The sequence below is a fragment of the Rana temporaria genome, chromosome 3, assembly GCF_905171775.1.
Source record: "Rana temporaria chromosome 3, aRanTem1.1, whole genome shotgun sequence".
NCBI classification, from domain to species: Eukaryota; Metazoa; Chordata; class Amphibia; order Anura; family Ranidae; genus Rana; species Rana temporaria.
In genome coordinates this window covers 278,372,456-278,399,126 of record NC_053491.1, presented here as the reverse complement: position 1 = coordinate 278,399,126, position 26,671 = coordinate 278,372,456, and positions in this window count along the sequence as shown.

The window sequence follows — 26,671 nt, the reverse complement described above, 5'->3', positions numbered from 1 at the left end:
TGCAAGGCGCGCTTCCATCATTACAGCGACAACAGGCGACGAGGCAACATCGGAAGAACAGAAGACCAGAAGACCCTGACGCCACAGAAGACCGCGCTGGCTGCCTGTTTGAAATCGAGCTAACACACAAACATAGCAGGCAGCCAGCGCTGAAGAAGAAGGCACCGGAGAGCTGCAGAAGAACCGGGGTTCGCCGAGTCAAGAGCGGAAGAGGGGAGAAGATGGAAGAAGCCCCCCGGAGTCCGGAGAAGCCCCCCCCCGGAGAGCGGAAGAAGAAACCCCCCCCGGAGAGCGGAGAAGACCACCGGAGAGTGGAAGAAGAAGCCCCCCCTGGTAATTGAGCTAATAACGAAGACAGGGGGGGCGTCCGGAGCAGAATAATAAAATATTTTAAAAAGCCTTGTGTTGTGTGTTTATTAACTTTTACTTTTTGCCTCCAGGTGAATGGATAGGGGTACGATGTACCCCATATCCATTCACTTAGGGTGGGGGGCCGGTATCTGGGGGCCCCCTTATTAAAGGGGACTCCCAGATTCCGATAAGCCTCCGCCCGCAGACCCCGACAACCAATGGCAAGGGTTGTCGGGAAGAGGTCCTGTCCTCATCAACATGGGGACAGGGTGCTCTGGGGTGGGGGGGCCCACAGTGCGCCCCCCTGCCCCAGAGCACCCAACCCCCCCATGTTGAGGGCATGCGGCCTGGCACGGCTCAGGAGGGGGGGGGCGCTCGCTCGTCCCCACTCCCATTCCTGGCCGGCCGGGTAGCGTGCTTTGGATACGGGTCTGGTATGGATTGTAGGGGGACCCCCTACGTCAATTTTTCGGCGTGGGGGGGTCTCCTTACAACCCATGCCAGACCTAAGGGCCTGGTATGCTCCTGGGGGGGGAACCCATGCCGGTTTTTTCTTTGAAAATTGGCATGGAGTTCTCCCTCAGGAATGCATGCCGCTGTCATTTTTTTTTCCCCCGACGCAACTTTTTTAAGCCGTCGCGATCCTCAAAACTCGGCGTAACGTAACTTCGCGCATGCGCAGTACGGCCGGCGCGGGAGCGCGCCTCATTTAAATGGGACTCGCCCCATTTGAATAGGAACGCCTTGCGCCGGCGGAATTTTAGTTACACAGCCTGAAATTTCTAGATAAGTGCTTTGTGGATCGGGCACTTAGGTAGAAACTTTAAGGCAGTGTAACTTAAATTGGATTTTTTAAGTTACGTCAGGTTTTTGTGGATCTGGCCCGAAGTCGGTAAACTGTTTGGGTGAAACCCATAGTTAGCAAAAAATGGTGAGAGTAGTGACGAAGAGCTGGTTGAATTATTGTATGCAAATTCTGCATGGGGAAGTAGTTGGAACCAGTCATCTTGGAGATGAGTGCAGTAACAGCGTAAATACTGTTCCAAGATCTGGTTAATGCGTTCTGTCTGTCTGTTCGTTTGAGGATGGTAAGCCGTGGACATTCTATGATCAATTTTCAGTGCCTTACACAAAGCTTTCCAAAACTTGGAGATGAACTGAGATCCTCGATTGGAGATAATCTGAGTAGGTAACCCATGCAACTTAAGAACATTATTTATGAAAGCTGTTGCTGTCTCTAGTGAAGTTGGAAGATTTTTTAAGGGAATAAAATGTGCCATTTTAGTGAATAGGTCTACAGTGACCATGATGGTATTAGCCCCATTTGATCTAGGAAGCTCGACTATAAAGTCCATTGATACAACCTCCCATGGTCTGTTGGGTATTGGGAGGGAGGTAAGAAGACCAAATGGCGGTCTCCTAGAAGGTTTGTTGCTGGCACAAATCTCGCAGGAAGAAACATATTCCTGCACCATTTTAGCTAATTGAGGCCACCAATAGTGTCTTTTAACAAGATGTATTGTCTTGGTGATTCCGGGATGACCAGCTGAATCATGTAATTGTTTAAGTAATAACAACCGTAATTTTGGAGGGACATACAATTTATCTTTATAAGTGTATAATCCGTCTGTTTGTTTTGTAACACCATTAGGAAGCTCAAAAGTATCTGTGGATATGGTTTGAGAGAGTAACTGTTTAAAGGAAGTAGTTATTCCTATGAATCGGTTATCAGGAATGATAGAATGAGGTGGTAACTCGGTAGAACGATCTTCATTCATGCGGGATAAGGAATCCGCTTTTAGGTTTTGTGTACCCGGTCTATAGGAGATCTGAAAATTAAATCGATCAAAGAACAAGCTCCATCTCACCTGATGGGCAGACAAGGTTTTGCAGGCCTTCAGATGTTGCAAATTTCGATGATCTGTCAAAATGGTGATCGGATGTGTAGAACCCTCAAGAAGGTGTCTCCAATTGGCTAGAGCATCTCTAATTGCTAGGAGTTCTTTTTCTCCAATTGGGTAATTCCTTTCTGCACTGGTTAAAGTTCTGGAATAGAAAGCCACCGGATGTAAAGGTTCAGACCCATTTTGTTGTTGTGAGAGTACTGCGCCTAATGCGAAATGTGACGCATCAACTTCTAAAGTGAAGAAGAATGAAGGATCAGGTAGTTGGAGAATAGGAGCTGTAGTATAAGATTGTTTGAGTGTCTCAAAAGCTGCTTGCGCCTCATTAGTCCATTTGAAAGGTGTGTTTTTACTTGTTAAGGCATTCAGGGGCTTCACAATCTGTGAAAAGTTTTTAATGAATTTACGGTAATAATTTAAAAAGCCAAGGAAGCGCTGTAAAGCCTTCCTAGAATGGGGAACTGGCCAGGAGAGAATACAATCAACTTTTGAATTGTCCATCTGTATACCTTCCGGGGTGATTTGGTACCCAAGGAAAGAAACACTGGTCTGATTAAAGACACATTTTTCGAGTTTGACGTAGAGGCAATGTGTTCTGAGTCTGCCTAAAACCCATCTGACATGCTTAGTATGTTCTTCAAAAGTGTCAGAATAGATCAAGATATCGTCCAGATAGATCACGACACAAACGTCTAGTAAATCACGAAAAATGTCATTGATAAAACGTTGGAAAGTTGCAGGTGCATTTGACAAACCAAATGGCATCACTAAGCACTCAAATAAACCGTAACGAGTTTTAAAGGCAGTTTTCCACTCGTCGCCTGGACGAATTCTGATCAAATTGTAAGCACCCCTGAGATCTAGCTTTGTGAAAATCTTGGAAGTTTGCAGCCTTTCTAATAGTTCTGGAATTAGTGGCAATGGGTAACGATTTTTTATCGTGATGTTATTCAATGAACGATAATCGATTACAGGTCTGAGAGACCCGTCCTTTTTTTTTACAAAAAACATGGCAGCACTAGCTGGAGAGGTAGAGGGTCTAATGAAACCCTTTCTAAGTTGTCATCCAGGTATTCCTTGAGATAACCCAGTTCAGGCTGTGATAATGGGTAAATTCTTGCAGTGGGAATAGTAGCCTCTGGAATTAGATCAATAGGACAATCATAAATTCTATTAGGTGGAAGGGTCTCGGCATTGGTTTTGCTGAAGACGTCAGAGAAGTCCATTAAATAAGATGGAACACCATTGAAGTTTACATTATTTAAAAGAGAGTTATGTGAGGGATAGCAAGTATGTTTACAGTAAGGAGAATCTAAACAAAGTGAAGTTTTGGACCAATGAAAGGTTGGCTGGTGGATGTGCAACCATGGTAACCCTAGAACGACTGGGAATAAGGGTGATGGTATGATGTCAAATACAAGATTCTCCATATGTACATTATCACATGTGACTGATAATGGGGCAGTTTGAGACAGTACTGGACCAAAGGAGGATTCGGATCCGTCAATGAAAGTGACAGACGAGGGGTTTTGCTTTAACTCAGAAGGAATTTTATTTAAATTAACAAAACTTAAATCAATAAAATTGCCACAAGCACCAGTGTCGACCATCGCGTCAATGGTGGTCTTATCTTGGTCCCACTGTAAAGTAAGGGTGAGAAAGATGTATTGGTTAATGTTTTGACGAGTTCTGGGTTTTGTCAAGTTTAAACTACTAATATTTAAGTTGTTACCTTCAGTTTTACTCTTTAGAATGGGGCAGGCAGAGACCATGTGGTCAGGGGCGGAACAGTAGAGACATAGATTGTTGCTTCTGCGTCTCTGTCTCTCGGCTGGGGTCAGTGGACCTCTAACTGTACTAACTTCCATAGGAATCTCTTTGGGAGGTGACCTAGACCTCCTGATTGGTGCTGGTTGGTAGTAGTTAGCTCGTTCAGCCTTTCTTTCTCTGATGCGTCTATCAATTGAGAGGGAGAGATGCATGAGATCTTCCAGGGATGCTGGAATTTCAACACGTGCAAACTCATCCTTGACGGATTCGGATAAACCAATGCGAAACTGATTCCTGAGAGCTATATCTGTCCATAAAGTTTCACGACACCAGCATTTGAACTCTGAGATATAGTCCTCCACTTGTCTCTTTCCCTGTCTCAAGTTCCTGATGGTATTCTCAGCAGTAAGCTGTTTGTTAGGGTCCTCATAGAGTAAAGACATCTCATCTATGAAAGTATTGAGGGCGCCTAGTAGATCGCCGTGCTCTTCAACATAGGCATCTGCCCAGACTCTGGGTTCCCCTTTTAGGTATGAAATTAAAGTAAAAATTCTGACTCTGTCAGAGTAATAAGTCCGTGGACGTAAATCAAACATTAACCGACATGAACTGATAAATTGGCGAAAATTTTTCCTGTCACCAGAAAAGCATTCTGGGGGGCAGCCTTTAGGTTCTGGTCGCTCCCTGGCTTGAGCAAAATTCTGATTCCTAAGGGCCTCATTTTCTAAACGGAGGTCAGTCAGATTAGCAGTAAGTGTGTCCACACGTTGTGACAAGCCCACTAAATGGTTTGCTAGCTCCGCTGGATCCATAATGTTAAAGGTTCCGCTATTATGTGACGTTCCTGTCCTGTTATTTTTATATTTGATTAATTGGATCTCAGCTGCGGAGGTTTCTCAGGTGTAAACCAATTAGTCACTCTAAAGTATGGTTAAGAGTTAATGGTTTATATCATCACAACCTCAGATCGAGTACCAACAAAATCAAAAGAGCTTATTAATTCGTAAGCTTGTATTTGCAGTATAAGTGAATGCCAGAGTCTATGTGCAAGTAGGTATTTGTAGATATCAGGTTGCAATATTACTACTTAGTGTCCCTGGTTCAAAGTAATGCAGATGAAGCCAAAGTATATTAAACTGAGATAGAAACAAAATATATTCAGGCAGGTCTCTTGGTGACAAATAATGTATCTGATATGCAAAGTCCCATACAAGTACAGTTCAGTATAGCCTGGCTATGCAATTAGTTAAGGTAGTGATACTTGCGGTTCTGCTGATAGCAAATGGAGATGCCTCTAATCAAGTCTGCAGTGTGTAGCTGGAGATAGGAAGCCTGAGAAGCTGAAGTCTGCAGGGTGTGCTGATCCAAGTCCTGGATGGACAGACTGTGGCTTTAGGCCTGGAGGGTGCGGAGATCCTGGTCCAGGAAAAGTAGTCAGTGAGGGTCTTCTTGTCAGCAGGTGGACAGGGAGTTGAGGAGCGGGTCCTGGGTGACGGCAGGGGTCCAACAGAATAGCGGAACACCCTGCCGTCATTGCTGCACGTTTAAATAGCCCGTGCAGCGCGGGAAACGAGGAAACTTGCTGGGGGCGCGCTTCCGCGTTCCAGCGTGGAACGCAAGCCGCGGCGCACAGGAAGTGACGCGGCAGAGTCAGGGAGACGAGCGCAGCTAACAGTATCAGGTAAGGCTGCGCTCGTCCTGCTCAATATAACGCCAGTAGCGTTACACCCATGTAGAGTCAGTGACCTCATCATCCCTTCCCTCCTCATCACTGGAGCAGTATGCTGCAGCTGGGGGAACATGACTGTCAGTTTGCTGTCCTTCTTGGGCACCCCCTCTCTCTGGGCTCACGTTACTGCCTTCCTCAAGCTGGGTACCATCATCGGAGCCTTCAAAACGCTGCGCATCCTCCTGCAGCATGTACCCCACACTGTGTTCACACAGTTCCGGGGACTCCTCAGGAGAACATGGTGGGTCTAGGGAAGGAGTGACTGATGCCATTGAGCCGAGAGAAGAGGCCGCTTTGGCAGACAAAGTACTCTGAGGCTGGGTGAGAGAGGATGAGGAGGATGAGGTCGGATCCAGTCGGACAACGTCGGACAACGTCACGGCGGTATTTCAACCATCAAGGAGGAACAAGAAGCTTGGCTGCAGCGTCAGAGGTCGCTTACATCCTGAGGTGGGTGGAACGGAGTGTGCCGGTTCTATTGGCCGTGTTCCTTTCCGGATGTAGAAAACTGGCAAGCGCACTACCTAAGTCGCCAGACGCTGGACCAAGGAGAATGGTCACTACACCGGAAGTGTTTCAGCTCCTGTGTCTGAGATGGGGCACGCCAGACGTGGATCTCCTGGCTTCTCGACTCAATCGGAAGGTGTTGAGGTTCGTGGCCAGGTCAAAAGATCCTTGGGCGGACGTGACAGACACGTTGGTGACCCCATGGGGACAGTATCGGCTGATATATGCATTTCCCCCACTGAAACTGCTTCCTTATCTGCTCCACAGAGCGGAATCCGAGGGGATTCCGATGATCCTAAAGAAATAATGCACTTCAATCATCCTGACACCATAGCAACCATGGTGCCAGGATGATTGAAGCGCTAACACCAGGTGTTTGGAGTATCTTTATCTGCTGATTTGTAGGTGTAGGATCTGGGCCTGCTGTACCTCCATCCCTTTTTCCCTTTTTCTTTCTTTCTTTCTTTCTTTCTTTCTTTCTTTCTTTCTTTCTTTCTTTCTTTCTTTCTTTCTTTCTTTCTTTCTCTTTCTTTCTTTCTTTCTTTCTTTCTTTCTTTCTTTCTTTCTTTCTTTCTTTCTTTCTCTCTTTCTCTCCCTCTTTCTTTCTTTCTTTCTTTCTCTCCATCTTTCTCATCCTCTTTCTTTCTCTCCCTCTTTCTTTCTTTCTCCCTACATCCCTCATACATCTCAGACTCTAACCACACCCCTCTGAGCCATGCCCATGTAAGCCACGCCTACTATTTAGCGTAAACCACTCCTATTTTTTGCCGCCGTAGAGGGCCCCTTAGCAGAATTTTGCTTAGGGCCCCAGGGAGGTCAGGATTGGCACTGCTCTGAGTTGGCGGCCTTGTCTTGCAAGTCCCCCTATTTGGTCCTCCATAGAGATAAAGCGGTGCTACGCCCACAACCTTTGTTTCTTCCGAAGGTCGTTTCGGCTTTTCATCTAAATGAGGACATTGAGAAAAAAGAGGCCTAATTTTAACGTGCATCAATCGCAGGGTGATACTGCGGATGCACCGGTCTTAAGGTGTGACACCGCCCCGATATTGATGGAATTTGAATGAAAACTAATGAATTGGGCTTTAAAGGCACACGGTACAATTATTATGAAAAAACTAGAAAATGTATTGGTATATAAATATCATAAAATCAGTTATAAACATAAAATCACAAAAGAAATTAAATGAATAGCTGGTTCCTCCACAGGTTATCACAATAATTATATGATCTCAACATACAAAAGCTTAAATATAAAGCAAAGTCATGAACATGATTATATAATGTGTAACCCGAGTAGCGATCCAGAGGATATGGAGGACTTGCTCTACATGTTGCACGCTTGGGAATAGCGCTTCCTCAGGAGCATAGATATTTCAGTAACAATTGGGCCGCGTTGAAGATAAGCAACGTTCGGTCGTATGTGAGCCCAACAATGGCTGTGATTCAGAAAAGCACTGATCCAGGCTAATGGAGAGATAGTATCATTAAAACGAAAGCAAAGTTGTATAAGATGGTAGGGCAGTCAATTGCTGGTAAGCAACAAAACAAATATCTGATCCAGGGGTATAATCAATTCAATAGATTGTATGCTAGGTAGAGTGGGCTGAACAGTAGTGGGCAGATGGGTAAATCTGCCTAACCGATAGCTAGCCTGGAGATCCTCGGTCCATACAAATGGAGAAGGTTGCAGGCAATGGCAATAAAAGATCAAACGTCCGTGAGATAGCCCCCTGGTTTAAGGATGACGCCAATACTTTATATTTTTGTATGTTGAGATCATATAATCATTGTGATAACCTGTGTAGAACCAGCTATTCATTTAATTTCTTTTGTGATTTTGGGGCAGATCCACAAAGAAAGTACGCCGGCGTATCTATTGATACGCCGGCGTAATTTTAAAATTCCCGCGTCGTATCTTTGTTTTGAATCCTCAAAACAAGATACGACGGCATCTGGGTTAGATCCGACAGGCGTACGTCTTCGTACGCCTTCGGATCTTAGATGCAATTTTTCGGCGTCCGCTAGGTGGCGTTCCCGTCGTAATCCGGACTTCAGAGAAAAGGATTTTACGGTGAGTACAAAAATCCTATTTTTAGTGTATTTTTTGTCAAAATAGAGATATGATGAACATTTGCGCAATTATTGCAAGGCCCAAAAAATCTGTAGCACTTTTTTTTATTCTACAGGTGATGTGCTTTTCAGAAAATGACTAGTTTAAGGGATATTTTCAAATTCTGAAAGCTGTAAGTGAAAAATGAAAACCTCCAGATTTTTTGAGAATTTTTTGGGTGCTTTCGATTTTCACCATTTTGCAAAAAGGCGCAATTTACAAATATTTGTTAATGCCATACAGGTTAAGCTTTTACATTTAGTAAGGATTTAGCAGGAATTTTTTTAAATTAGCTGTATTTTTATCTGCTAATAATGGTTTTAGTGTATTTTTTGCGAATATATTGGTTTGATAAGCATTTGCACAAAATACCGCGGTGTCTGAAAAATCAGTGGCACCTTCTTTTTAGTAAAGAGGTCATGTGCTTTCAGAAAATATATGGATTTGGGGGTCTTTCACAATTTCTGAAAGCTGTAAGGGAAATATTAAAACCTTTTAGATTTTTAGAGAAATTTGGATATTTACACTTTTACGTCTGTTCAATTTTCACCATTTCGCAAAAAGGCGCAATCTAAATGTTACAAATATTTTTTATTTATTAACTCGAAGCAAGTTAAGCTTTTATATTTAGTAGGAATTTTGTAAAATGTTCTGTGTTTTTAGCTGCTAATAATGGCTTTAGTGTGTTTTTTGCAAATATATTGCTTTGATAAACATTTGCGCAATAACTGCGGGGTCTAAAAAATTTGTAGCATCTTCTTTTTATTCTACTGATCATGTGCTTTCAGAAAATAATGGTTTGGGGGGTCTTATACAAACTCTGAAAGCTATAAGTAAAGAATAAAAAAGCAAAGGGAAAAAAGTGAAGAGTGTACAAAATGGAGCAGCGAAAGGGTTAAAGCATGTTATATGACACAGTGGTTGTCCTGTGTCATTTGGCCCCCTTTAACACCTAAAAAACCTGGCTGATTCTGACAGTTTCTCCCCACCCCTCTGTAAACTGACGACGCTGTATCATGGCTGCTGAGACCAGACACTGTGGTCAGTTTACGTGCCTCTGTCATCAGCAGCCTGCTATCTGCTCTCCTCTCGGGTCCTGTGTCCTCCTCTCCCTCCCATCTCTGTCTGTGTGTGTGTGAGCCACCCCTCCTGCTGTTCTCGTAACACTAACCTGTATACACCATGAGCACTGCCTCCTATTGCAGTGTTCCCCTTTGTGAATGATTTATAAATATAAATGCTGTAAATACCTAATTTAAGAGCTGAAATTGCGATCACATGACCAGCAGGCTCTCTCCTCCTCCCCTCCAGACTGACATCAGCAGAGGAACCTCAGCTCTGCCCGCTGCATCTCTCAGGCCTCGTACACGCAACCGAGGAACTCGTCTTAAATGAAACATCGTTTTCCTCAACAAGTTCTTTTTCAGGCTTGTGGAGAAACTTTTTTTAATCAATAGTTTTTATTGAAAGTTTTTGCACAAAGAGAACAAAAAAAGAAGGTAAATATACATTGTCAGCATTCCGATCAAGTATGCATATGTGGCAAACAAATATTCACAGCGTCTCAGATACAAAAGAGAACAGGTACTACTTTTCAGGAATAAGTATGCTTATTGCAAACATCAGATCACCGCCTATAGTGCAGGCGAGGATATTTTTGGTATACTGCGTCGTATGGCCTATTCACAGATAATCCTCTGACCTAGTCCATTGTGACCAGGGTTCCCACTTGTGTTGCATCTTTTGGAGGCGGCCCTCGCTGGATGCCAACATCAGTTCGTAATTGTAATGTACATTGATCTGGTCTATGGTATGTTCCATGGATGGTATTTGAGTAGTTTTCCATAGTCTAGTGATAGACAGTCTTGCTACAAGGAGAACGTTGGTCAGTACCACCCTGTATTTGGGGTGTACTACGTCAATTGTCAAGTTCAACAGTGCCAAAGCAGGGGTTGGGTCTATCTGTGTCTGAGAGATATCCGTAACAATACGGAATATCTCTGTCCAGTACGGTTGTATAAGAGGACATGACCAGAGGATGTGGAGGATGTCTCCTCTACCGGAGTCGCATCTCCAGCAGTTCTCAGACGTGGAGGGGCTAAATTTCGCTACCCTTGTGGGGGTTAGATACCACCGAAGGGATATTTTTTGTGCTAGTTCCCAGAAGGCAGAGTTCTTGGTGGACTTGTATATGGAGCTTAAGGCTGTCTGCCACTGCGACTCGGAGAAGGTGCGACCCAAATCCGCGTCCCAGTGGAGATGTGGTTTTGATTTGGAAAATATGCATTTTTGTTGAGAGAGGCTGTAAAAAAGGGATATTCCCTTAGTGTGTGTTTTTTTTGCTATCAGGAACGTCCATACCCCAAGAGGTATGGTGTAACTTGTATTGTCGATATGATCAAGGCAATGTTTTACTCTAAGGTAGTTGAAGAGTTCAGTACAGCGGAGGCCAAATTTCTCTTGCAAGTGAGCAAACGGTAACAGTGACCTGTCTTGGAGGATATCTCCAAGGAGAGCTATTCCCTGAGACTTCCAGTTCGTGAGGGAGAGGTCTGACGTGAAGTGTTGTAAAATGTCAATTGGGAGAGGTGGGGAGAAGGTGTGTTCAGAAGTGTTGCCCATGGTTATAATTTTACGCCATGCCATGGCGGCTGTTTTCATAGTTGGTGGGAGTGAACTGGAGATGGGGATTCCTAGTGGGATGCCCAGTACCCAACTTTTTAGGTTGTGGTGTTGGAGTAAAGCTGATTCCAGACGGCTCCAAGGGGCACCTGGAGGCGTCTGAAACCAGTCCCGAAGCTGAGTCATAACTGATGCCCAATAATAGTCTTCGAAGTCTATAGATCCGGCCCCACCCGCTAGTTTATGCTTGGTCAGCATGTGCTGTGCGCAACAGGGTTTTTTCCCCTGCCACAATAGCCTGTTGAGTAGCGTTTGAAGGGATCTAAAATAAGATTTGGGAATGGGTATAGGCATAGCCCGAAATAAGTAAAGTACCTGGGGCAGGTATATCATTTTAAAAGCTGCTAACCTTCCTGACCAGGACAGTTCGTGTTTGGCAAGGGTCTGTACGTCGATTTGGAGTTTGGCAAGGAAGGGCTTAAAGTTGGTTGTAAAGAGATTTTTCGATTTTCTTGTGAGTTTGATCCCCAGGTATGATACGTCACTATCGGCCCATGCAAAAGGACAGTTAATTTGTAGTAGGTTTTTTGTGGTGGCATCCAAGTCCAATACGTAAGATTTAGTGGTATTCACTTTATAGTAAGAGACCTTACTAAACCATTGCAGAGTGTTATGGGTCTCTACTAGGGAGGATGTGGGATTGGACAACATGAGGATAACATCATCCGCAAATAGACTTATTTTGTGGTGATGGGGGCCAATTCTGAAGCCAGTTATTTTAGGATTCAGTCGTATGTGCTCTGCCAGGGGTTCGATTAGTAGGTTGAAAATCAACGGGGAAAGGGGGCACCCTTGTCTCGTACCGTTAGATATGTCAAACGGCCTGGAAAGCATGCCCTCTGAGAATACCCTGGCTGAGGGTGTGGTATACAAAGCTAAGAGGGCATTCAGGATCTGGCCTTTAAATCCGAATTTTTCGAGGACTTGTTGAAGGTAGCCCCAATGTATCCGGTCGAACGCCTTCTCTGCGTCCAAGGATAGGAGCAGAGAAGGCGTTCCAGTGGACTCGGCATAATGAAGTATGTCAATAAGTCGTCTGGTGGCGTCCGAAGTTTGCCTACCCGTCGTAAATCCGGATTGGTCCCTGTGAATTAACGTGGGCATTATGTCAATCAGTCTTGTGGCTAGTGTCTTAGCATAAATCTTTAGGTCAAGGTTTAAAAGCGAGATGGGGCGGAAGTTTTGCGGGTGTATGGGGTCTTTCCCTGGTTTGGGCAAAGTGACTATTACTGCTTGTAAGGACTCTTTCGGGAATTTAGAGGAGGAGGCTGCAGTATTGAAAAGGGAAGTCAGATGGGGGGCTAGTATGTCGCCATATTGTTTGTAGTATTCCCCTGAGAGGCCATCTGGGCCCGGTGATTTCCCCCTTGGGAGTGATGCTATCGTGGCTAGTACCTCCTGGGTAGTGAAGGGATCATTTAGGCGGGCCAGCTGTTCCATCGTCAGTTCAGGTAGAGCTACATGGTCAAGAAATCGTTTGATATCGTCGGAAGTAGGTTGGTGTGTGTTAGAATCGCGATTTAAATTATAAAGGTCGCTGTAGTAGTCGCTGAAAGCGTCTGCTATCTTTTGGGGGTCTCTAAGTTCTGCTTTTGTGTGAGGATGGAATAAATGGTCTATTTTACTCTTTATTCTGCGGCCTTTGATTCTCCGGGCAAGAGCCTTGCCCGCCTTATTGGACGCGGAGTACGAGACGGCCTTCAGCTTTCTCTGCATGCTCTCAAAGGAGTGCAGAAGAAGAAGTCTTAGTTCCTGCCTCAGGGATAATATTTGCGCCGATCGTGATGGTAGGGTATGTGATTTGTTTCGCGTCTCTAGGTCATCTATCTGGGAGGTAAGGGAGTCAATCTGTTGCAGTCGTTTTTTCTTATATTGGGAGCTGGTCTTTATCAACACTCCCCTGATAAATGCTTTGTGTGCATTCCACACCACACCCTGGTCCGACACAGAGCCGACATTGTCGTTAAAGTATTCCCGCAATTCATCTGTGATTCCTGGAGAGTAGGAGGGGTGTTGCAATAAATAGTTGTTCGCTCTCCAGAGAGATGACTGCGTTCGTCTCGGCAGATCTGCCAGAGAGAGCGTGATGGGGGCATGGTCGGACCAGGATATGGTATGGATGTCTGCTGCACTAACCTCCTGCAGTAACCACTTGTCTGTCAAAAATAGGTCAATGCGCGTGTACGTACCATGGAGGGGAGAGAAATAGGAGTAGTCCCTCTCCGCTCCATGCACGCACCTCCATACATCAAAAAGATCATGTTTGCTCATGAATGCCTTCAGAGGGGACTCTCTGTGTTTGGCCGCAGAGGTGGAGTCTATATGGACCTCCGGTACAAGATTTAAGTCACCACAAAGTAGTAGTCGACCCTGCTTTATGGGAGATATTATAGCCATCAATTTTCACAAGAATCTCATCTGCTTGGCATTCGGAGCGTATACATTAACTAAGGTGAACACAACATTGTTAATGGTACAAATAAGGATTATAAAGCGACCCTCCGGGTCAATGATTGACTGTTTCAGTTGAAATGCAATTGAGTCCTTGATTGCAATCAGCAGACCTCTCTTCTTGGAGGTAAACGGTGCGGAGAAAACCTGGTTAAAGTGTCTATGACTGCAGACCGGAGCCGCTGTGGATATGAAGTGAGTTTCCTGAACACACACAATATCACACTGTAGGTCCAGGGCCGTCTTCCATAAGGAGTGTCTCTTGGCCGGGTGATTAAGCCCGTTGGCATTAATGGACAGTATGTTGAGTGGCATTGTGAGGTGTGTGCGTCCAGGAGCTGGACTAGTCACTTACGGTTAGATGTGGGCTTCGGATAGCTGTGTCTCGGAACTTGGCAGTGGGTGACACCCAGCGAGTCCAGAGGTGGCCGGGCGTTTGTGGGAAGTCGGCGCTGGTAGGTTGTATCTGTAAAAAGGCAAAGTTATTCTGAGGAAACGGTGTAAGGTCTAGGTCGATCAAATTCTGGACAGTAACTGAATCAGGTGGGACGCCCACCAACAGAGTCAAACGGTGGGATAGAGGGCAGATACACCCAGATAAGCCACTATGAGGGGATCAAAGTCAAATCAGAGTGAAGCAGTAACACAAAACAAAAACAGTGAAGAAAACAAATGAAGGAAAGGCTGGTAGCCGAGGGGCAATAACTTGGTAGATATAGAGGCCCAATGATCTCAAAAGCCGAACGGCTTATTAGGTAGCCTGTGTGGCAGGAGAGTGCCGTGGTAGGCGCGGCCCCCTTTGGGCCAGGGGAGCCTCCGGAGGGTGTGGCGGATCAGGAAGTATCCCCCAAGTATGGAGCAGTTGAAGCCCCTTTTCCAGGCTGTGAATCACATGAGTAGCTCCATTTTTGTTGATCAGCAGTGTGGCTGGGTATCGCCATTTGAATTGAATCTTGTGGTTATGTAACCCTTTGGTAACAGGATTGAGTTACCTCCTCAGTTGCAGAGTGAATTTGGATAAGTCAGCGTATAGGGAGACACCTTCATATGGTCCAGGGAGCTGTGGGTTAAGTCTTGCTGTTATGAGGAGTCTTTCCTTTACGTGGAAAAAATGAACTCTCATGAGCACATCTCTGGGCACAGAGGCAGCAAGGTGCGATGGCTTTGCGATTCTGTGGATGCGGTCCACAATTAGATCTCTAGGTGCCGCATCTGGGAGGATTGCATGCATTAATTCTTTGGCGTATCTAGGTAGGTCGATCGGAAGGATCGATTCAGGGATTCCTCTCAATTTTACGTTGTTTCTTCTGGATCTGTCCTCCAAATCTGCGATTTTGCGCCTCATCCAGGACTGTTCATCTTTCACTTCATGCATGGAGTCTATGAGGTCATTCACAGTCGAGGTGCATTCCTCCATGCTATCTTCCAGGTGGGTAACTCTATCATCCATGGCATGCATGTCAGCTGACATCTTGGTAAATAAGGAGGACAGATCAGACATTAAGGATCCCTGTAGTGAGAGCAGCATGTCTTTTAAAGTCGTGTCCATGACTGGCTGGCCTGAGGTGGGGAAAGACGCCATGGATGACTGTAAGGCCTGGTTGGATTTTAGGGGACTAAAAGCCTGGGGCTCGATTAGTGTTGAGGCCGCCGGCTGGCTTTCCAGCCGCATTCGGGCTTTGGCCGGGCTTCCTGTGAGGGGATTATCACCCGCTCTGGTAGTAGGGGACAGCGGAGGGCTGTGGGTGACATTTGTCTCCGGGATCTCGTCAGGGAGATCTGTGTAGGCCGCTGGAGCCGCCGCCGCGCCGCCGCCATGTTTGGTCTGACTGACCTTGTGCTGTGGCGTGGAGAAGAACGCCGTCAGCTTCTTGGGCTGCGGATCCGTCATCCGCTTTCTGGACATTGTTCCCCGTGGTGTCCGGTCGTTGCTGAGTGAGGATGGCACTCGATGGTGAAGCTGGTAGGGCCTGTGTAGCTTCTCTTTTCCCCTCGGGCTGACGAGCTCTCAGTCTAGGCAGCCATCTCCGGCGCTGGCAGACCACGCCCCCGCTTGTGGAGAAACTTGACAAGCTTTCTTTGCGTACACACTGTCAAGACCAAATCTCCTCGTTCTCAAACGCGGTGACGTACAACACATACAATGGCAGGGAAAGTTCGATTCCACTGGCACAACCCTTGGGGCTGCTTTTGCTAATCTCATGTTACTGCATGTTAAGTAAAAGTTTGGTAAGAGACAATTTGCACTTTTTAGACTGTTACAGCATGACAAATGTGCTATCTCCATTACAAACGCTACTTTTACCGAAGGTGCACTCCCGTCTCATACTTTATTCTGAGCAGTGCGTGGGTTTCTTAGCATACACACAAACGTGTTTCTCGTCGAAAACCAGCCTGACGAGGAACACGACGAGGAAATTGAGACTCCTGTCGAGGAAAAAGAGAACTTGTTCTCTTTTTTCCTCGTCCAGTTCCTCGACAGTTTTCTTGATGAAAAACATACACACGACCGTTTTCCTCGGCAAAAAAGCTCTGCCACCAAGTTTCTTGATGGATTCTGTCGAGGAAAATGGTCGTGTGTACGAGTCCTTAAAGAAGGAAAGGAGAAACCTGGCCAGTCATGTGATTGCAATCTCAAGGTGAAATCACCTCCCACAGAGTGAATACAGTAAGGTAAAGGGTACTGATATAAGGGGAAACCTTTATATCAGTGTCCCCTTACATAATTGTATTTACGCCCCCCCCCCTTACATCAGTGACCCCCCCCCCCTCAGACTGGCCTGACGGCGCTGTCACTGACCTCCTCTCCGGGTGCACCATGAAGGGCTCAGTAAGACGGCTCCAGGTTGGTGGCTCTGTTTTTTTTTATATAGTCTCTTCTCCATGTCTGACTCCTACCGTAATCCCAATCCCATCAGCACTCTCTCACTCTTGATTCCTCTCAAGACTCCTCCTAAGAGACTGCAGACACGATAAAAGACAAGAGATAGTCAGAGATTGCAGACAGGATACAAGAGATGGTTAGAGGCTGCGAACATGGTACAAGAGGTGGTCAGAACATGTGCACAGGATACAGGAGGTGGTCAGAGGATGGCGGACAGGATACAAGAGGAAGTCAGAGGATGTGGAAATGGTACAGGTGGTGGTCAGAGTATGCAGACATGTAGGGGGAGCAAATAGAGGGGTTCCCCGTGTAATGGGAGCACACAGTGGGGTCAGTCATGTAGGGGGAGCACATCCATGTAGGGGGGTCACACAGTGGGTTGAAGTCCTGATAAGAGCTGTCACAGGAGGGCCCTCACACAGGGCACATAACAGGCCGGGCAGTGAGCTTGTCACACACAGGGTGATCAGGTTCCTGTTCTTAGGGGAGGTGGGGTCCTGATCCCCAGGGAAGATGGGGTCCCTAGGTGGCCCAGAGGGTCCCTGTTTCCAGGGGAGAAGAGGGTCCCTGTCCCCGGGTGAGTGGCCCAGAGGGCTCCTGTCCCTAGGGGAGAAGGGGGGACTCTGTCCCCAGTAGAGAAGGGAGTCCTCAGAGGGAGAAGGGGTCCCTGTCCTTGTGACGGAGAAGGGGTCCCTGTCCTCAGGGGGGGGAGGGTCCCTGTTCTCAGGGGAGAAAGGGGTCTTGGGCCCTTGGGGGGGCTGTCTGTCCTCGAGGAGATGGAGTGGGATATGGGATGGTCTCACTCACCATGACCAAGTCTGCAGGTTCCCCATTTAGACCCCTTTCACACTGGAGTGGTTTGCAGCCGCTATTGTGCTAAAAATAGCACCTACAAACCGGCCCTGAACAGCTGCTGCTGTCTCTCCAGTGTGAAAGGGGTCACACTGGAGCGGTGCGCTATCAGGATGCTAAAAAAAGTCCTGCTAGCCGCATATTTGGAGCGGTGTGTATACCGCTTCTTCACTGCTTCTGCCCATTGAAATCAATGGGACACCGCGGCTATACCGCCGGCAATCAGTGTTGCCAATCGTTCGTATTTTTACGGACAGTTCGTGAAAACAGGCACTTTTTTCCCCCGTTCGTAAATGTCCATGGTTGCAGAAATGTGCCAGTAAAAATAGCCGAGATCGGTTCGGCTTGAAACTGTGCATGGAGATTGGAGGCAGGGGGAGATTGGAGGCAGGGGTGATGGTGGCTGCGGTGGCACCGCAAAGGGGGATGGAGGCAGGGGGAAATGAAGGCAGGGGGAGATTGGAGGCAGGGAGTGTTAGTGGCAGGGGGTGATAGGAGACAGAGGGAGATTGGAGGCAGATGGGGAGATTGGAGGCAGAGGGAGATTGGAGGCAGGGGGAGATTGGAGGCAGGGGGAGATTGGAGGCAGGGGGAGATTGGAGGCAGAGGGAGATTGGAGGCAGATGGGGAGATTGGAGGCAGGGGGAGATTGGAGGCAGAGGGAGAATGGAGGCAGAGGGAGATTGGAGGCAGAGGGAGATTTGAGGCAGGGGGAGATTGGAGGCAGGGGGAGATTGGAGGCAGAGGGAGATTGGAGGCAGAGGGAGATTGGAGGCAGGGGGAGATTGGAGGCAGAGGGAGATTGGAGGCAGATGGAGATTGGAGGCAGGGGAGATTGGAGGCAGAGGGAGATTGGAGGCAGAGGGAGATTGGAGGCAGAGGGAGATTGGAGGCAGGGGGAGATTGGAGGCAGGGGGAGATTGGAGGCAGAGGGAGATTGGAGGCAGAGGGAGATTGGAGGCAGGGGGAGATTGGAGGCAGGGGGAGATTGGAGGCAGAGGGAGATTGGAGGCAGAGGGAGATTGGAGGCAGAGGGAGATTGGAGGCAGGGGGAGATTGTGGCACCGCAGAGGGGGGTGAAGGGCGGGGGTGTTGGTGGCAGAGGGGGATGGAGGCAGGGGGTGATGTGACTAAATAATTTGCCCTTATTATATCGAACATAACAAAAATGTTTTTTTTACCCTAATATCTACCTTAAATCACATGCTATTTGCCTAGTGTACTTGTTTGTAGCCTAAATACTGTAATTTGCACCTAAAAATTTAGTAACTTTTGTGAAATGCCAGTAAATTTCAATCTGGTAGGTTGGCAACACTGCCGGCAATGCGCCTCTGCAGAGGCACATTGCGGGTGGTTTAAACCCTTTATTGCCCGCTAGCGGCCGAATAGCGCCGCAAAATTGGTGGTAAAGCGCCGCTAAGAATGGCGGCGCTTTTCCGCCGACGCTGCTCCTGCCCCAGTGTGAAAGGGGCCTTATGGTCGTCTGGGCTCTCTAGCCGCATGGATGGGCGATCAACATATCCCCAGGGAGCACAGCTACTCTACTCTATCTACAGCACACTTTTCAAAAGAACAGAGTACACAGAGATAAGAATAGACACAACTCTTCTGATGGTCATTCTTATATTACCAAGACAGTAAGCTTTAGGTCATTGTTATAGATTGCAAGCTCTTGGGCAACTGGATTCATTTATTGTACACAGACACAGGTATTCACGGGACCTGCCCCTCTTTCCAAGCACAGACGTAGGCCCCTCCCACTGGTACTCTATTTATCCGAGCTCCTCTGACACTAGCCCTGCAATGCACGGGGCCCGCCCCCCTTTACAGAGCAGCTTAGGAGATGTTAGTGGCGGGGGCGGGGCTGGACGCACTGCTCCTGCTGACACGCCCTGCTCGTCTACAATTTTATTGGACCTTGAAAACCGCTGTTCCGTCAGATTGGTAACGAAAGTGACGTTTCGTCGCCGCCATCTTGCTACACCCCGGACTCCACCACAGTAATGATACACTAAGAAGGGGGCAAGCGGACATATTGTTACACCCACCAGAGCCGTGTATTTTATATATATTTTTTTTTAACAGTAAACCGAGTTGATATAGTGATATACAGTACTTACAACTCCGTGTAAATTTTTTATTTTTTGCTATAATAAATATCCCCAAAAAATATATAAAACATTTTTTTTCCTCAGTTTAGGCCGATACGTGTTCTTCTACATATTTTTGGTAAAAAAAAATTGCAATAAGCGTTTATTGATCGGTTTACGCAAAAGTTATAGTGTCTACAAAATTGGGGGTAGTTTTATGGCATTTTTATATATATATTTTTATTAGTAATGGCGGCGATCAGCGATTTTTTTCGTGATTGCGACATAATGGTGGACACATCGGACACTTTTGACACATTTTTGGGACCATTGTCATTTTTACAGCGATCAGTTCTATAAAAATGCACTAATTACTGTGAAAATGTCACTGGCAGTGAAGGGGTTAACCACTAGGTGGCGCTGTAGGGGTTAAGTGTGCCCTAGTGAGTGATTCTTACTGTAGGGGGTCGTGACCTGGCGTGACACGTCACTGATCGTCGTTCCCTATGACAGGGAACAGATGATCACTGCCACTGCCACTAGGAAGAACGGGGGAAAGGTTTGTTTACACTTACCTCTCCCCGTTCTTCAGCTCTGTGACCCGATCACAGGACGCCGATCGGGTTCGTGGTCACGAAGCTCAGGACCGAAGCGTGAGTGTGCTGCCGCCGGCACACGCAACGTACCTGTACGTGTTATGCCCAGCCGTGCCGCTCTGCCAACGTATATTGGCGATAGGCGGTCCTTAAGTGGTTAATGAACAGCTTGGAGTCTTGGACCAATGGTAAAGCACCATTGTAACAAGCTGTCCAATAAAAATGCTGTCGTGGAGGCTGTCCTCTCACTGCAGTGTCATAGAAGGGGGCATGTGTCTAAAAGACAAATGCGCCCTTCCAGCCCAGCCCTCTAAATTAGAAGGAAAAAGCATGAGTTTCTGTTTTTCCCACACAGTTAAGAGGGAGAATGAGAATTTGCTGCCTGCTGAAAAGGTATTTTAATTAAGCTAAATCATATATTATTATGCTATATCATAATAATGTATTATTTATCTATTTACTGTGAAATTACTGGTTTGAATTTATAACTTTAAACTTCAGTAATTTGTCCGTTAAGCCACGTGCTTGAGTACAGTTTTTAAAAATATAGGGCTAAATCCACAAAGACCAGAACGGCGAAATTCTAATTTAAGTTACACTGCCTTAAAATTTCTACCTAAGTGTCCGATCCACAAAGCACTTACCTAGAAATTTCTGGCCGTGTAACTTAAATTCCGCCGGCGCAAGGCGTTCCTCATTTCATGGGGGCGATTCCCATTTAAATGAGGCGCGCTCCCGCGCCGGCCGTACTGCGCATGCTCGTGACGTCATTTTCCCGACGTGCATAGCGCGAAATTACGTTACGCCGGGCTTTGTGGATTGCGACGGGTCAATAAAGTTGCGTCGGGAAAAAAAAAAGATACGGCGCGAAAAAAAAAATTCAAATTCGAAAAAAAAAACGCGTCGCTAGACAGAAGGGTCTGCTTTTACATGGTGTACTAACTTTACACCATGTAAAAGCAGCCCTAATTTTGCGTATGCAACTTAATACTTATGGAGAAAAAACGAAGCAGAAAAGCTACGTGGATCTCCGTAAGTGCTAATTTGGGCTGAATTTGGATCTGAAATGGACAAAAAGACGCACAGGACGCCTGTGCAAATTCGCACGAGAGCCGCAGCGAAGAGATGTGAACCAGCTCCATAGAGAGACGGTCACAATGTCATACCATGCAAATTAGATGCAGGGAAACCTGCATCCAATTCGCATAGGTGTGAACCCAGTGTTAATTTAGCCCGATTTTTTTTGTATAATGTGGAAGATGATGTTACGCCAAGTAAATAGATACCTAACATGTCACACTTTAAATATGCGTACACTCGTGGAATGACGCCAAATTTCTGTACTTAAAAATCTCCATAGGCGACGCTTTATATTTTTTTACAGGTTACACAGGAGGCCTAGTGCTAGAATTATTGCTCTCGCTCTAATGTTCGCATGTAACCTGTGTGTATCTGGCTCTGATACTAGCCAGTGCACCACCAGCCACTGACCTCACCGCACGTCTCTGCACTATACATACACCTCACCTTCTATCTTGCAGTAAAAAAGAAAAACGCTAGGTACAGACTATAAAAAAAGAAAAGGCTATGGTGACTTAAAGTGGAAGTAAAACTCTAACATAAAAAATGGGGCTCCTGGGAGCTTATAGCCACAAGGTGCTATTATACAAAGTACCGTATTTATTGCGGTATAACGCGCTCCCGCGTATACCGCGCACCCCTAAAGTTGCCCCGAATCCTGTGAAAAAAAAGTTTTTTTTGTACTTACAGTTTTGGTGTCTTGTGCGGCGTCCATCGGCGGCCTCGTCGGGTCCGGCGTCCTTCTGCGGCTTCGGGTGTCCTCTTCGTCGGGTCCGGCGTCCTTCTGCGGCTTCGGGTGTTCTCTTCATCGGGTCCGGCGTCCGTCTGCGGCTTTGGGTGTCCTCTTCGTCGGGGCCGGGTTTCTTTCTGTGGCGTCCTCGCGTCCTCCCCGCTAGTTTCCCGCGCCGAGTTTGAATACTGCGCCGACATATACAGAGCGCGGTACACTCGTGTATTGTCGGCAATGCTCGGCTACCTGCTCTGACGTCCTGTACGTCCAGGACGTGAGCGCGGAAGGAGCCAAGACTGCCCGACTATACCCGAGTGTACTGCGCTCGGTATATGTCGGCGCAGTATTCAAAACTCGGCGCGGGAAAGCGGGTATCAGCGTATACCGCGCACCCACGATTTTGCCCTGATTTTCAGGGCAAAAAAGTGTGCGGTATACGCCGATAAATACGGTATACCAGTACATTATATTACAGTATATTACCTACCAAAACAATCATCTCCGAAGCTGTATTGTTAGCACTTGCCTCCATCTTCTCTCAGTATTTTTCTGTACACTGAGGTATGCATGCATAGCTTAGTGTATGCTTACAAAAAAAAAATGCTGACAGGCAGAGAGAATTATCTATGACAGATGAGATAGACAGTCTTTTATGTCCTAAAAAAAAAAAAAAAAACTGCTAATTTTCTCCTATTTCAAGGCAGATGCAGCAGTGCCAATCATGGAGGTAGTAAGAGGCAATAGTATCCTCAAGCAGGTTCAGCACCAGGAATCAGTGGTAGGGTCACACACAGCAGAGGCAAGGCATGTCTACATTTTTTTAGTGAGAAGTTGGTTTACCAATCCAGCCACAGCATGCAGATAAGGTAATTGACTAGCTTACAAAACCATACCTCCCAACTTTTTGAGATGGGAATGAGGGACACCTTTTAGCAAAAGTATGCAGGCATTGGACATACCCCCTGTCACGCCCCCTTAAAGGAGAATTGTACACAAATTAAAAGATTGGTTAAACCCACAAGTGCTTTTTTTTTTCTTTTACCACTACTATTCCTGTATATTGGCTTTTGGAATTTACATATGGAGCAATTTAGAAATCAGATGAAAGGTTTCGCACTGGAAAACACTTTTTGATAGATAAATAGTGCATTTTATATACATCTATATAGATCAGACCAAAATGAGGGACAAATGAGGAGGAATGAGGGACATTGCCCCAAATCAGGGACAGTTGGGAACTATGCAAATCCTGCATCCTCCTCCTCCTTTCAGGTGCACAGAAGGAAAAATTCCACTAGCATTACTGATGTACTTCCATATGCCAGCACACCTGTTTCTAGGGGCTCCAAATTTTTCTGAAAACAGCTGACTGTGCCTTGTGTCTCAGCATTTGGGCATGTTTTCAGTGCTGAAAAACTGTCCCCTAAATTACTAATTTCCAGCACACAATACCTGGGGGCTGCAGGGTTTGGTGCAGGAAATGTGGGTTGGTATGAAGTGTTTTTTTTTTCCACTCTGCTTTTCTGCTTTTTTACTTGCTTAAAAAAAACCGCAATGCATTACTGTGATGAATGAGAGCTCACAATCTTTTCCATCAAACTGTGGGGCTACTGAGTGCTAGACTGAGCCTAGCGGTGATGCCTGGAACAATTGGAGTGGTGGTTTGTTTAAAAACTGTATATCTACTGTCACGTACCTGGTAGGAGCCTGAAATGAAAAGGTCGGCCTGCCTTGTATCTCCAGGCCAGGCCCCACTGAGAGTGAGACAGAGGGTGCCAAGGAACAGGAGGAACACGAGTGCCTGTAGATGTTGGTTGCAGAGCTTGTGGTAGAAGTTGAGGGCTCAGTGATTCTGGCAGAACATCAGGTCAGGAACTGCAATGATGCAGGGTAGATCAACCATGATTAACAGGGGAACTCCACCAGGCTTGCGGGTTCAGGATATGGGGCTTGCAGAGACTTCTAGCAGACTGGAGACAAGAGTGTACTGTATCCAATGGAGCTTGGATGAGAGGAAGCCAGCTCAGGTACTTTGAGGTGGCTTGGAGCCAGACAGGTAACTGGAGCGAAGTCAGAGGATCAGCCAGAGCCAGCGAGGTACCAGGCCAGTAATCAGCAGTATAATCGGAATACAAAGGGTTTAGGTCAGTGGTAAGCCAGATCAGCAACATATAATAAACAGTATACAGGCTTGTCACACTGAAATGGCTAAAGAGCAGTAGAGATGTACAGAACGGTTCGCCGACGAATAGTTTGCAGCGATTTTCACTTGTTCGCGTTCGCCGCCGCCGGCGAACATATGCGATGTTCGACCCGCCCCCTATTAATTAACATTGAGCAAACTTTGACCCTCTACCTCACAGTCAGCAGACACATTCCAGCCAATCAGCAGCATACCCTCCCTCCCTGACCCTCCCACCTCTAGGGCAACATCCATTTTAGATTCATTCTGAAGCTGCATTCTTAGTAAGAGGAGGGACAGTGTTGCTGCTGCAGATTTCATAGGGAAAGCGCTAGCTAGGCCAGTGTACTCCAGTCCTGAAAGACTCATCTGATCTCTGCTGTTATAACAGCACCCCAAACAGACCTTGTTAGGGCTAATCAATCAGTCTGCTTTTTTTTTCTCTGTAATCTGTGCTGCGTGGTTTACAGAGAGAGACAGAGAGAGAGAGTGAAATTTTTTGGAGTTAGATAGAGCAGGCAGGCTAGTGAGTTAATGTTACAGTGTGTAGAGGATATATATACATTCCCGGAGTTGTACATATATTTATACACTGTACAGTTTAGTTAGATTAGAGGTGCAGGGTGCTGTGTAATATAAAGGGGTCCAGTGGTGCTGGGTGCTATGTAAAGGGGCCCAGAGCTGTGGGGTGCTGTGTAATGTAAGGGGCCCAGGCTCACAGGGTAAACTGTGCCCACCTGCCTGCCAGTGCCACATCTCATCTATATTGTGTTGGCACAGTTGATAAGATATAAAAACAAAATTCACTGCAATACTAAATAGTAGTCTTTTGTCTGCCAGGGTGTCTTTGCCTCACAGGGTAAACTCTGCCCACCTGCCTGCCAGTGCCACATCTCATCTATATTGTGTTGGCACACTTGATAAGATATAAAAACAAAATTCACTGCAATATACTAAATAGTAGTCTTTTGTCTGCCAGGGTGTCTTTGCCTCACATGGTAAACTCTGCCCACCTGCCTGCCAGTGCCACATCTCATCTATATTGTGTTGGCACAGTTGATAAGATATAAAAACAAAATTCACTGCAATATACTAAATAGTAGTCTTTTGTCTGCCAGGGTGTCTTTGCCTCACAGGGTAAACTGTGCCCACCTGCCTGCCAGTGCCACATCTCATCTATATTGTGTTGGCACAGTTGATAAGATATAAAAACAAAATTCACTGCAATACTAAATAGTAGTCTTTTGTCTGCCAGGGTGTCTTTGCCTCACAGGGTAAACTCTGCCCACCTGCCTGCCAGTGCCACATCTCAACTATATTGTGTTGGCACAGTTGATAAGATATAAAAACAAAGGGCCAGATCCACAGCCAGGCGGCGCAACTTAACTTTCCCGATTTAAGTTACAAGTTAAATTTCCCAAGTTAGTGCCCGATCCACAAAGCACTTACCTGGAAATTTGCAGCGGTGTAACTTAAATCCGTCCGTCGCAAGGCGTGCCCAATCTAATGGGGCGAGTCCCATTTAAATTAGGCGCGCTCCTGCGACGGACGTACTGCGCATGCTCCGTCGGGTAAATTACCCAACGTGCATTGCGCTAACTGACGTCGCACCGACATCATTTGCTTAGACGTTAACGTAAATGGCGTCCAGCGCCATTCACGGACGTCTTACGCAAACGACCTTGAGGTTTAAATTTCGATGCGGGAACGACGGCCATACTTACCATGGCTTAGTCAAATAGGACTCAGCCCTAGTTTTACGCGACGTAACCCGACGGAAACTACGTAGATTTAGATCGACGGGACGTTCGGGGATCGCCGTAAATCTTCATTTGCATATTCTACGCCGGCCGCAATGGCCTCGCCACCTAGCGGCCGGCCTAGAATTGCATCCTTAAGATCCGACAGTGTAATTCAATTACACCTGTCGGATCTTAGGGCTAGCTATGCGTAACTGATTCTATGAATCAGTCGCATAGTTAGAAACAGAGATACGACGGCGTATCAGTAGATACGCCGTCGTATCTCGTTTGTGGATCTGGCACAAAATTCACTGCAATACTAAATAGTAGTCTTTTGTCTGCCAGGGTGTCTTTGCCTCACAGGGTAAACTCTGCCCATCTGCCTGCCAGTGCCACATCTCATCTATATTGTGTTGGCACAGTTGATAAGATATAAAAACAAAATTCACTGCAATACTAAATAGTAGTCTTTTGTCTGCCAGGGTGTCTTTGCCTCACAGGGTAAACTCTGCCAGTGCCACATCTCATCCATATTGTGTTGGCACAGTTGATAAAATATAAAAACAAAATTCACTGCAATACTAAATATTAGTCTTTTGTCTGCCAGGGTGTCTTTGCCTCACAGGGTAAACTCTGCCCACCTGCCTGCCAGTGCCACATCTCATCTATATTGTGTTGGCACAGTAGCTTGCACGCATAGTACAACTAAACTAATCTAAAAAAAATGACAGGCAGAGGCAGGCCACCCCGCAGGGGCCGTCGTGGTCGTGGTGCTGTGATTCCCTTTGGCCCTAGAATAATGCCCAGTGTTCAGAGGCCACGTACCCTGAACTCGAAAAGTTCTGAGGACATAGTTGACTAACACAGGACACCCAATCTTCTACAGCTTCCGCTCGGAACCTTGACGCACCATCCTCCTCCAGCTCAGCTTCGGGCACCTCTCAAGTTACCACTCGCCCGCATGCCGCCACCACCAACACTAGCATCACAGATGCTTCACTTGATCTGTCA